This window comes from Aythya ferina (assembly GCF_964211825.1).
Source record: "Aythya ferina genome assembly, chromosome: 14".
Classification (NCBI taxonomy): Eukaryota; Metazoa; Chordata; class Aves; order Anseriformes; family Anatidae; genus Aythya; species Aythya ferina.
The window spans coordinates 8,256,709-8,270,053 of NC_140312.1; the positions used below are offsets into that span (position 1 = coordinate 8,256,709).

The 13,345-nt window shown below is 40.3% G+C and overlaps 1 long non-coding RNA gene across 1 annotated transcript in view; it reads left to right on the top strand.

Annotated features, from left to right (window-relative positions):
• Positions 1-439: 439 nt before the first annotated feature.
• The window catches only part of LOC311444734, a 67,394-nt gene continuing 54,488 nt past the window's right edge, over positions 440-13,345 (top strand). The window contains exon 1 of the long non-coding RNA XR_014698028.1: positions 440-662. This is a non-coding gene — a long non-coding RNA (uncharacterized lncRNA). The remainder of the gene's footprint in view (positions 663-13,345) is intronic.

A 13,345-nucleotide genomic window follows, 5' to 3' on the forward strand; every position in this document is an offset into this window, starting at 1 on the left:
GTTTATACAGTAGACACAAGCCTAATTTTCGGGTATTAGTTGATTAACACTTGAGTCATAGTGTGTGTCCTGTGTCCAGTAATGTGGAACATCAAATGTGTGAAAAAGATTAATAGTGTGCACAGATGTTACTCAGAGGATCAATTTGTCTGGAGTTTGAAGAGGTGGTACCCTGCAGATCAATAGGAAAGGAGAAAATTAGAGTAATGTGTTGAGAGAAATCACAGCTGACTCTCTGCATGGCTGGGTTATCTGCTCCAAAAACTCAGCTTCTTGTAAAGACTTTCAAGGACTGCAACAAAACATTAAGCACTTTCTCCCATAATTTTTTTTGTTACTTACAGACCTACAGCTTCCCCAAATGGCAAGCCCTTAGCAAGGGACACAAAGCAGCCCTTGTGCGACGTGCTGAGCAGCCCAGGAAAACTTTTCCCTGGCATTTTGTATGAAAAACGCTTCCCTATATTATAAATAGCAACAGGCAGGAGGGCAATAGGAATAAATGTTGCTCTGTAAATAAGGGAACCAAAGCTGGACGGCAGAAGGGCCCTTTCTGGATAAGCTCAACTTTTCCTAAGTTTTGAAGGAGAAATGTTGTGGCACCACTTTTCCTACTGCCTCCAAGCTCTGATGGATGGGAGCTGCAGAGCACTTTGAGATCTGTAAGTCTGTGGAAAGTTTCCCCCTTGGGAGAGGGCCAGATCCCTGTTACCCTGCGTATCTACACCACGCTGGGCAAAGCAGTGGAAGAGAGTGCAAGAAGAACCCTACATCTCCACATTCACCCCCTTGCTCTCTCCTGTTTCTTCCTGGGAATGGGATGGGAAGTTGGAAAGGTTTAGCAAGGAGGGAGGAAGCGTTTGGGGCGAGTTCTCCTGTGGGTGATGCTGGTCCCATCTCCTGCCTGGCCTTCCGAGGTGCCGAGGCTGCACCTCCACCCATGGCTTGGCGCTGGCGGCAGGACAGCTGCGGAGCGAGGAGCAGCCTGCTCGCGGCTGACGTGCACGCCCTGCCAAGGAGCGGCGCAGAGGTTCTGCACGTCTGTTTATCTCTGCTATTCAAAAATGGTTCCTTGCCACTGAGATAGAAAGCAGCTTTGGACAGAAATTTCAGCACATGATGGGAATGTCAGCAGTGTTATGCTCTTTCGTATTTTTTTTTAAAGCCTGGCTTTCTGCAAACTGACATATTTACATGCTTGCTTTATAACATTGGCATGGGATTTATGAAATCTCCTTAAAATTAATGTCTATTTCTAACAAATTTAAATTAGAAATGACCATACCCACATGAGGAATAGGATAGGAAATTTAATTTAAGGGAAAGCTGGGAATGTGTATATTTTTCAATAGACTATTTCTGTTGCAACCTAATAGCATGTGTGACTGAGTGCCTGATCCTTCAAACTTAACCTATGGAGGGTTGTGCTTGCACAAAAAGTTGCTTTGTGAAATTAGCAGGAAAGCTCAGAAAGTAAGAATTATATTTAGTAGCAGATTTTCGCAGAAATCTGGGGCTCGCTCACCCCAAAGAGAAGGGGGGAGGAAAGCAGGGTGAGGAGGGGGGTCAAGGGCCCAGGCAGGTGCTGGGCTGCGGAGAGTGGGAGGAAGAGGCAGGGTTAACAACAGGCTGGGCAGAAATGCTTTTTTCCTTCCCGGCAGCAGGTCCAGGCCAGCTACTCGGTGTAATTAGGAGCCCTTCATATATATTCCTGCTTCCAGAAACAACCATAGCTTCCTTGCTGAGGAATGGAGTAAGCTGCTCTGAACCATCATAAAAATGGTATATGCTCAATTTCTCCACACAGCCAGTAGCAGCTGAGCTTACATGCCCCAGACCAAAGTCCAGAAGCCACGCTTGGCAATAGGTTTCCTGCACAATATATTTCTATAGACAGCTAGCCCATTGCTAGTCTGCTGGCAGTTTTGCATTTTTCTTGTAAACTGTTCTTATGTGCTACAACACATCTGGGCATTCTTAATTCTGCGTCTCACTTCATTACCTTTCATAAGAGACTCTGGGTTTACAGCAAAAGAATCAATAGTTTGAAAGTTTTTAAAAGTGCAATATTAAAAATTTAAAAGAAACCAGGAAATCGTAGTCTCCATTCAGGGGGAAAAAAAAAAAAAGACAAAAACTTTTTCTTTGGGTAAGGATCGGGGGTCAAAATTAATTATCTTTACACATAGCAGTTTTGGATTTCTTCAGATATTTTACTAAATCTGTGTGTGAGTGCGCTTGTCTTCTGGAATCCACATTAAATATATTAGAAGCGTTCAGACACTGCACGGTTTGTTGGCAGGGGTAGTGTGAAGTGGACTCCAGCACACAATCTGTTGCTGTTTACGGGGCTGGGAAGTGGGTTTGGGGAAGCAGGAGGGCTGAGCAGCACGTCCCGCGGCCGAGCCCCCGCCTCCCGGCGCAGGAACCCCAGCACGATGTAGCTGATTTCAGCGGAGGATCAATTCCCCGCTGCAGTATTTCTTTCCCTGGAGCAGATCTAATTGAAATCAGATCTTTGTGCTGCGTTAGGATTCCTCTGGCAGAGCTGGTCTTGGCATTGTTTTCTTTACCATTTTTCCTATTACTGTTAGTACCAATCACCAGAACAAGGCAGCATGGAACAGAAGAGAAAAGCAACATGCTGTGAAATTGTTGAAATAATTCAAAGGTTTCCACAGGAAACATCATCTCCAAATGCTTGAACGCAGCCTCCCAGATACAAATATAGTGCAGAGAAAGAGCAGAAGGGGGTGATAAGGGAGGGGAGAAGGAGATTTAGTGATATTAAGAGGCTAAAGCAATGGTAATGATTTGTAAATCATACAGCCGGTCGCGTTCCGTGTATAACGCGCTTCGTGTAGCACTAGAGAGAGGAGCAGATGTCTCAACAGCGCTGAGCAGCCTCTAGCCTGGCTCTGTGGTCTGCGGCACACTCGGTGCTTTGTTTTAAGCACTGTCATTAGCCTCTTTCTGTTTTTTTCTTGTGGAGATTGAAGTTTGAAAAATAAAAGTTGATTACGGAACAAAAGCATGTCTGGTTCAAAAGGGAACTACAGCTCGTGCAGAGGGCAGTATCAATAACACCCAAGTATTTATTGATCAACATTGTTCAGTCATTCAAGTAAACATTTTGGTTTTAGCAGATGGCATTCTTTCAGTGTAATCCATTCAAGCTGGTAGTATCTGTATCATTTTACTGTCTGTAACACTAAAATACGTTTTACTTTAAAGTTTTAAAATTCAGCTTAAGACAGTTTAATTATTTTAAGAAACAAAGCCAGCATATATATATTTTTTTTTAATCCTGAATAGGTAGGTTAGGCTTCCAAATTAATATTTTGGTTCTTAGCTGTAATGTATTAGATTTACAGAAATGTACATTTTAGGAACAGTTAAATAATTTTACATCACAACTGTTTTTAATGGAGAAATAACTATTCAGCTAATCAGGATTTCCCAGAAGTAACGCTTACACTGTTTGGAGAAAATCTGGCTTTGTTAGCAGAAATGGAAAAGCTTTCTGTTTTTGAAACCAGCATTTTGGAGTTTTCTTAGTTCCGTTTGAGCAAGAAAGATATATTCTACACAGGACCATTTTAATGAAATTCATTTTTTATTTCATTTGGCTGCAATTTTATAATGAGAGGGAGGGGATCTTTCTGCAGCCAGTGCTTCTGATCAGCCAGAAGTCCCCTTGCCGTCCGTGGGAGTAGCTGACACTTTGGAAATTAGCCGTTCGTATTTAGGTATTTGATGGTAAACAGCCAGGTCTGAAGCATTTGCCATAGGAAGTTGCCTTACAAGAGCAGAAAATCCCTCTCTTCTATTGTCTTTGGGAGCTCAGCAATTTCTGGGAGCTCCCAGCGCCCCGCACACAGGCTCCCTTTGTCTGTAAACAAACTTCAGCTCGGCTCCCCCCCTCCAGCTCTCTAATCCTTTGCATGAAATCATTACCAGCTACTTGCAATGAACATGCCATTCTTCAGCTCACAATTATTGTTGTCAGCTTCACATAACAGTTCATCCCTTTTCTGCTTAATAAGAGGCATTAGATTTCAGGTATTCATGGAAATGGAGAAGAGTTTTGAGGTTTCCAAATACTTCTCTTAATGAATCTTGTGATATTTTTAACAAAGAGGTCAGAAATACATATTTTCTTCTTTTCTAAATGTTAACAAAATACAGAAAAATACAGAAAGAAGGGGTGGGGGGAAGCAAGTTTCCAATGATTTTAGTCTGGTGACTGGATGTCCTTTGTGCATCTGTTCAAGTATTTTGTGGTTTGCATTTACGTCTGTATTTGCCCAATTTACAGCTTAAAAAAAATCAATAGTAATGTTATATTTTCATGAAACCAGCATTTTTTTCTGAGATCTCATGAGAAAATTAAATTTCATCCAAGCTGGATTACATCCAAGTTGGATTACAGTTGCAGGCCCTGATCCTGCAAGTGCTTGTGCACATGAGTATTCCTGCTTAGTCTTCACCTTGGGCTGGGACATGGGAGACCTGGAACCAAGTTCTAGGTTTGCTATCAATCCCCTCTTGCCACAGTCCCTTATTTGGTCTGATTCTCTATTTCTATTTACTTAAAAAAATAATTTAAAAAAAGTGTTAATATTCCCAGTCAATTTAATGGTGATGTTAAATATATTTATCAACATTTATGAAATACCACTTTCTATGGTCATATATGAACTATAAAATCATAAAATATATCAAATATTACAGTAAAAAAGGCCTCGATAACTATGCTAGGCCCCAACTATTTTGAAAACTATCATTACCCTGTGACAGAAAAGCTCCTGTTGAGGGTTCTTTGCTTGTTCTTTGGTATCCTGTTGTTTCTGCATCCTTGTTCTCCTGGCAGAGGCAGACAATTTAACGCAAGCAAGAGCATGGCTAAACTCTTCCATGCAGGGATACTCTTTTTTTAAAAAAATCTACTTTTTCAGTGCCAACAAGACAGCACTGCCATATTACAAACAAATACTAATAATAGGAATAAATTCCATCACAAAGCTTCAGAGAAGCAAATAGTATGTCAAAAAAAAAAAAAAAAAAAAAAAAAAAAAAAGACTCATTGGAGCAGATGGACACGAATGCTATTGCACAATGTACAGAACAAAATTGCCCATGTAGTTGAAAGACAATCTTTGCTGTAGGCAGTTCTCTAGGTTACTACATAAGGTAGTACATGAATTAAAACTGGATCCTAAGCCTTGGAGACATTATATGTGACTTAATATATTATTTTGTGTCAGCTGATCTACTGTAACTGCCTGCCTATGCCAACTCTGCTTCAACACCTTTCATGCCAGGCTTGGGGAAGTGGTACCACCCTGCAACTGCTGTAAGGGCTAAGAGATAATATATTGACTGTTGCCATAGCTCAGCTGAGGTATGCCAATTTGTTCTGCCACAGTAATCTGGGCTCGTTTCTGAGCCCCTTGTGATCTGTGAAGGTGTCAAAAGTAGCTTGAGGGAAAATGGGGAGAAGGAGATTTACCCATTTGTTCCTTTGCAGCACGATAAAATAGCATGCCAAGCCATCTTTAAAAAAGTTATCGGTGGAGAGATTGCCTACTGAAAGATGGAAATATCTTAAGAATGATGTTTTTACCATTCACCATAGCATAGGTCATAGCACTTATGGAACAAGTGAGAAGGGGTCCCACTGCAATAGACCCCGTGCAGGCAGAATAGTAAAAATCCAAATCCCTGAAGAGCTCACAGTCAGCAATGATTAACCAGCCCAAGGGCCTGGGAAGTAGGAATGAAACACACTGCTTAACCCTTCCCTGGTCTGGAAGCCAGCGTAGCATTTGGCATGCAGCAACTTTCTTTTGAATGTTCAATAAGGTTACTGTGTTCCTTTGCAGTTTGCAGTGTTCATTGTGGGTGTTCTGTGACATGGCAAACCCTGGACACTTTGTCCCAAGGTGGACCCAAAGTTTATCTGATCAAGCCCAAGCTCTAGAAAATGAATTTTGCAGATAAATAATTAAATGCAAAACAGAGGCAATGAAATTAATTTCACCAAACATTTTACAATGTTGCTATCCTTATGAGAATGAACTTTGCAAAGTAATGCAGTTTATCAGATATTGGACATTATGTATACCAAAGTACATGCCTACATTCTTCACTGTAATAACAGATATATATAACGACAATTTCTCTATAAACCCTACGCATCCGACACATCTTTTCCAGTGCATTACATTGCTATTCCTCCTCACCAAACATCAATGACTGCAGGAGACAGACCTCCCTTCCAATCAATGTATGCACATCCCCTCCTTGAAAGAAGACCATTATCCTATGGTGTTTAGGTGAAAAAGCACCCGATAGGATCTTAGAGTGGTTGTGGCAAAAAAAAAGATCCACTGTGATTTATGCGAGGTGCATTGGGAACTGTCTGATGTGAAGTCAGCAGCTGAAGGGCAATGAATAATTCAGCATTAGGATCCGTCACATCATCTCTCTTCCCATGTTATTGCTGTTTTTACGTAATTGCAAAGTGAAAAATAAATTGATGTCATAAAGAAAGCTGCATCATTTGTCTGGAAATACACATAAGAGTTATAGGTACATTTCTGCTGCTTTGTGAGCCCTGTATGATCTTACTGTGTGCAAAATTAAAAATGTGTCTTTATTAACAACTTCTCTAGGGTTAGATGAGTGATCCATGCAGCATGTCATCTTTTACGTTGGTGTTAGCAATCCGCATTGATAGAGCATGATGTCTCTGAATTGCTTCCTTAGAGCACTCCAGTGCCATTGCCCTTGCTCTGTGCTTCTCTAGCAAAGCTTTAAAGCAGACCTGGAACTGAGGAGTCTGCCTGTATCACAAGGAAAATTTTGTTTGTTGAACTGTGGACAAAAATAAAGCCAGGTGGCAGAGTTCACCTGCCTCAGGGGAGATTCGGTAAAAGAAGTTGTGTATAAAGTTGCATTTTTTTAATCTGTGAATCAGAAAAAAAAAAAAGAACCCAACAAAAAGATGGCATTTGGTAAGCGGGCATTCATGTACTGCACATGGAGCTCAGTGGCTGGATAGAAATATACATATAGAGATATACACATCTTGTGCTTTCATTGTGTTCTTCTTGCTCAAAGGAAATGGCAAACAGAGGAACCATTTCAAGGGATGGTTTCCTTGTCAATGGATTGTTCTTATGTCTGGTGCTGGCTCCCTGCACAAGGTTTAGGTAGCATGAGAATCTGAATTGCCCTAAAGTTCTTGTATTTGGAGCTGGAGGTTTGAGTTTTACCTCTAACAGAAAAAGGTCTGAAAAGCAAAGTTCAGATCAGAACCAAATAGATCTCAACATGGGCTGGGAAAAGGTCTGACTTTTTTTTTCTTTCTTTTTTTTTTTTTTCATCTCCAGTGGTGGAGAGTGCATTATTCATCATTGCATTTAAGTATGACTTTTGCTCTATGTCTTTCTTACTGTTATTATTTCATGACTGGAGGAAAAAAATGACTTTGGTGTATTTCTGCCTTTTAATCTGAATTGTTCCAAAACATGTCATAACCAGCTCCAGCCTCTGACTCTCCTCTCTACTTATAAATACAGTCCCTCCTCTGTTCTTGACTTTGTCCTTGCCTCACTAACACAAGGCTGATGTGAGCAAATGCTATTTCTTAGGAAAGTTCTGACTCAACAATGTAAGCTTTTCAAAGGAGAATGAATGCAATCTGTGAACTGAATTGGCAATGCAGGCAGATTAGAAGAAATGCTATGCAATACCCAGATCATGCCATTTTAATATCTAAAGATGATTGCTTTTAGGAAGGAGACAATAGGTTTAGCATAGAGGTGACAAAACATATTCTTTTTGCCTTTCCTCTTGGTAAACAAACTTCTTTCAGAAATGAAATGAAGCTGTATTATGCAACAGTGATGGAAAGGGAAAGACATGGCATGGGGGCTGTCCTCCAGCTGATAAGATAATAGGTATTTACCAACGGGAACCAGCGGGCTGCTGAGACCTCCTGATACCTTTCATATTGCAGGGCTTCACATTCTTTAGGTTAGGTTGTCAAAACTGAAGGGCTCTGTGGTGTTTTGTTTTTTGTTTTCCCCTTCATATTACTTGCTTTTCTCAAAGTTCAGGTCAGCTGGAAAAGTCTTCAGCTTTAAGACAGAGGTCCTTCAGAAGTCAGGTTCTAAAGAGACTTGATTAATACTCACAGGTTTATTATTTCTATAAAATGTTTCAGATCTTTAGGTATGCCTTATAGGCATATATTTCTTACTGGAGTTAAATTAGGACAGAAAAAGAAAAAGAAGAATATTATAAGTTTCTTTTTGTTTTATAGCAATCTGTTTTCTTTTTCTTATGATAATTTTTTTTTTTTTTTTTTTTTTTTTTTTTTTCCCTGCTGACGCTATTAGTTTAATGCTGCAGCTGTGGCCTTCTCTACCAGGTCATCTTCTTCTTGCTGGCCCTTAGCTCAGCTTCTCCCAGTTCATTCAGTGCTCTCAGGTCTCTCTGGTTTTCTTTCTCTCTATGGCCTTTCCAGACAACATTAGTAGGTGAGCATCTTCTGGATCCTGCACTGTCATCCCCTTCCTCTGCTTGCAAAGATAGCTCTGTCCCATCTTTCCTGGTCATCTACTTCCCAGCATGGAGGGATTAGCCAAGGCATCTCCCATTAAAGGATGAAAGGTAAGGGACCACCTTGATTTTCACTGGTCTAAATAACCCTGCACCAAAACTATTTTATTTCTGAACTTTCCCAAAGACACAACAAAATGGAGATCCAACACAGTGTTTACTACAGTGCTAAGTAACAGGAATTACTTTCCTAGTACAAGCAAAATATTATTTTTGTCCATGATTCCTGGAAACTTACTGGTAATCGAAGCAAAAATTTCCCCATATGAACAGCTACAAAATATTTTTCCAAGGAAAGAGAAAAGTGACACATCTAACAAGAAAAGTTTGTAGTTAGCCTCCAAAGACATCTTTTTTTTTTTTTTTTTTAATGTAATGCTAAAAAAAACCAACAACATAACCCAAAACAACAATAATAAAAAGCAACACTGAAAGTGTCCCTTATATCTCTGAAAAAAAAAATCAAAAAAAAAAAAAAAGCTGCTTTACGATCTTGAAAATAAAATCTCAAGCAAATAACAACCTCCTCCTGATCACCCCCATAATAACAATCTTGAATATTTCAGGGACTGTAAATAATGAGGACTCAGTTATCTTCATGGAGACAATGATGTTGTTCTTGAAAACACTTAACTGGGGTCTTGGTTTTAAAGAGGAATATTCCTCAGTGCATTATTGCTGTGAATTGAAGTGCTGAGTTTCCTAGTGTTTCCAAGTGCATGCTTCACATTAAAATGTAGGGTTTTCTTCTAATTTCTTATCCATTAATGGATAAATTCTACTGGGGTTTTGAATGCAAAGACATCAGAAAAGCACATTGATAATTTATTGTAGTTTATAAGCAAAGTTTTCCTGAAGTCCTTCACATATATTATCTTGTAGTTTGTCATGCAAAAAGTAAACCAGAAGTGTCACCTGAATTCTATTTCATTACATGTACCTTTAACACTGAGGAATTGTATAATTCAATATAGGACATAGGTGAGAAGAGTCTAATCCAAACCAGTAGGTGATATCAGATTCCTTTTTCTGATGCTTAATGTCTAGCAGTTCCATGAAAAGTTATGTAGACGCTTTCCTGATGTGGATAATAAGGTCAGCTCAAGTGCATGTTACCTGGACTGTGCTCTTCTGGATCTGTTTGGGATAGTGGAAAAAAAAAATACTTCTATCTGTTACCAGAATTGTTTTGCACAAAAGTTACTGGGGCAGTGGAGGTGAGGGGAACCAGCAGTTCAGCAGTTGTGTTCTTGTGAGTTTAATTTGGAGAACAATCAGATGTTTCCTATAAAACCTGTTATAGCTGTTGGGGAGGAGACTGGGGAAGAGGTCTTGTTTGCTTTTATGCCTGGTTTAGTTTCAGAGAAATGCTTTCCTTTCCATTTGGACAAATAACTGAAGAACGGTATTACTGAAACCTGAACACCAGTGAGCTTACCTGGCCTACTCTTTCCAGCTCCGTGCAAGTCCCAGGGATAAATAAACGTAATTACTGAAGTTTGGTGTGCCAAGAAAAATCTACCAGGACTGACCATCACTGAATCGGAGCTTTGGGAACAGAGCCTTTCCTCTTTGACTGTGTCTGACCGAAGCAGAAACAAGAGGAGGCTGGAGCGGAGGCTTTAAGCTGGGACTTTATTGCTTCTGTTGCTGTTAACATATAGTATTACCACAAATTGCGCAGCCCAGGCTGCTAGCTTTGAGGCTCCAGTCTCAGCCTCCGTGTACAGCATTTTCATTGATCCTTATCTAGACGAGCAACTTGTTCTGCTGCTAGGATTATAATCTTCTTTAAGAGAGTGATCAGCACAAGCCATGTTCTTTCCTCCAGCGCAAAATATACACTAATTAAAAATGTTTCTAGGCAGCTGGCACTGGTGTATGAGACTAAGAGAAGTTCACTTCCGTGGAGAAGAAGAGGAATCCCAGTAATAGAAGAGTTTATTGTCAATCATTTAAGGTCAACATGAAGGCTGCAAGATTTGGGTCTTTTTTTTCCTCTTGTTAATAAGAACCATTTAGAATATGACACTTTAAAGCAAATTCTATTCACAGAAAACACAAAACAAATGAAACTGGAGTGTTCAGTTCAAGCCTATAATGTGGCATACAAATTAGTGTATAAAAATTAATTAGTGTAAGGAGGAGTAACATACTGTGGGCCAAATTCTTTGGTGACTTCAATGGGAGCAGTGCCTGTATACCTGAGGGTAGCATTCAGATGCCCCTTTGATCTTAATTTCTGGAGCTCTAGTGCCAAACTTTATTGAAGATTAATTCTCAGAGCCCATTTTTAGATCAGGGACAACCATTCCCTGTGGCTGATGGATCCAGCCTGTGGCTGGCGGGATGTTGACTCTACAGACCTTGCAGAAAGCAGCTTCACAAGGGCTGGGGACCTTGGCAGTGCTAAAATGTAGCTTCAGACCCAGTAACGCTGCTTCTTCCAGCAAATTCACAGCTGATTTTTGTTCTCTTGAGACAGCCAAATGGTGCCACTCTTATGGACAGTTAGACAAATAGGCAAGACTCTAAACAGTTGTCCTGTTATGTCAGTCATTAGTGGACATTTATAATTAAAGAAAGAAATACAACACCGCATACAGGCATCTCAGATATGGCTCTTCAGTGACAATGTGTTCATTGATTTTTACTCTCTGTTTTTACCTGGTTTACGTTTTTTACATTGATCTAACACTTTATTTCTCTCCTCTAGTCCCTATGTCACACGCCCATCCCTACCCCTGGGGCTGCTGACCCACAGCTGGGACAAATGCAGAGTCAGCAGCTTGTGTGCCAGTGGCCTTGTGGACACAGAAGGCTGGTACATGGGGGAGTAACAACAAGTTTTTAAATGTCTTTCCTTTCAGATTAGTTCTCAGTTGGGTTTGCGGGATTTAAATCTCTGATATCAGGCAGTTGCCTTCCCGCCTCCCTCAAATGCTTCAATAAGTCCCCTTCCCGCCCCCCACAAGAATGATAAATTTGGGTATTTATGGGTAAAGATATTTCACCGTATCATGGGTGTAGTCTCAAATATAGTGTGGTAATATGTGTAATCTCAAATATAGCGTGGCAATATTTGATGCACGTGCTGTCATCTGTCTTCTGGGTCCTACTGTTATTCCTGTTTTACAGATGAGAGGCCAGGGAGGGACACAAAAATCAAGGGTTTCTGCTCTCACAGAAATCAAGGGTCAGGTGCTGAAATATTTTTTCTGGCTCTCTGTGTATGTAATTTGACCATGGTGATGTGGGAAAAGGGGGACTGGGAAGCTCCTGCAGAAAGTGTCCTGGTGTCTGCTCTGTTGTGCTGGGAGATCTGTCCCAAGAAAAGCTATCTCATGATCTCGGAGTTTTATCCCCAGACAACTCCACTACAGGCATGGGGCAAACTTTCTTCTACAGCAGGTAGAAACAGATCCATTGCATTTTGTGTGCCCAGCATGGTGAGGTCAGATGGGTGAGATATGTGAAAATAAGCACCTTTGGAAATACCTGACTTGGTAGTGACATCATTCTTGCCTGTGAATGAACATTTCACTTCTTCAAGAAAATGTTTTTGGCCATATGATTTTCTGGAATATGTCTTTTATTTAATAAAGGGAGTTTTATTTGTTCACCTTTGGATTAATGTAATTTGAGCTTGTGACTCTTCTCCAAATGGTGTCAGAGTAGCTGCGGTGGGTATGGAAGGTCGGAGAGGTTTGGGCGATGCTCTCAGAGTCCCAGCAGAGATGTGGTTCTGTGGTTCAAGGGCTGTCCTCTTCTTGTTTGGCAGATAGAGTATTGGATGCTGATCCAACATCCTAGGAGAGTGATCCTGTTCTTCCTTTGCATATCTCCTCAGCTGCTGAGCAGCTGAAGAGCTGACAGAATTAAATTACATTGCTGCTGCTGCTATTAACAAAGAGTAAAGAGAAACTGTTACATCTGGCTCCACTTCTTTGCCAGAGTCTTCATTTAATTGTTTTCTAATTTGAAGAAAACCACAAATGACAAGATGAAACTGCTAGAAATGTAAATACAAGAGTCAAATTGCTCTTGTCAGATTTCTAGTTCACAAACCACGGTAATGTGATTCTGCATATCTGACCAATAAATAAGGGTTGCAGCAAGTGGATGCTGTTGATTTCTCTCTCCGCATTCGCAGTCCCCTCACTCACAGTCACAAAAATGCTTTCATTTGAAAGAACATCGAAGATGCTGACTTTGAGGATCCAGCCTGACAGCTGCAGACTTCCTCAGTGTATGCTCCAGGACAGCGTTCCTCCTTGGCAGTAAGTGGGGAATCCAGATTGAGCTGGCTGGAAGAGGTTTCATTATTTATACTTTGCTACTTCTACAGCGATGTTTTTTTCACCCTCAGTTTTAGTGAAATGGTGAAATATATTTGAAGAATACAGAAAGTCTCACAGACTGTAGTATGAGGGTTCATCCAATTTCTAAAATGCATGATCAAAAGGCAGTAAAGTAAATCTAAAAACTCTTGCCTGAAAAATACAATCAAAGTAGTACCACTGAAAAAAGATTTTTCTTTAGCAATTTTTAAAAAAGATTGATCTTCAGACACAAAAATTAGAGCAAAGTACTACTGAACAGGTAGTTGATGAAGAAATAAAGTTTATCCTTTGGAAAGTTCCTGTGAACAACAAAGTAGGTTAATTTACAAGCAGCTTGTTAGTGAAAAATGCAACGAGGATCTGCAAGCTAA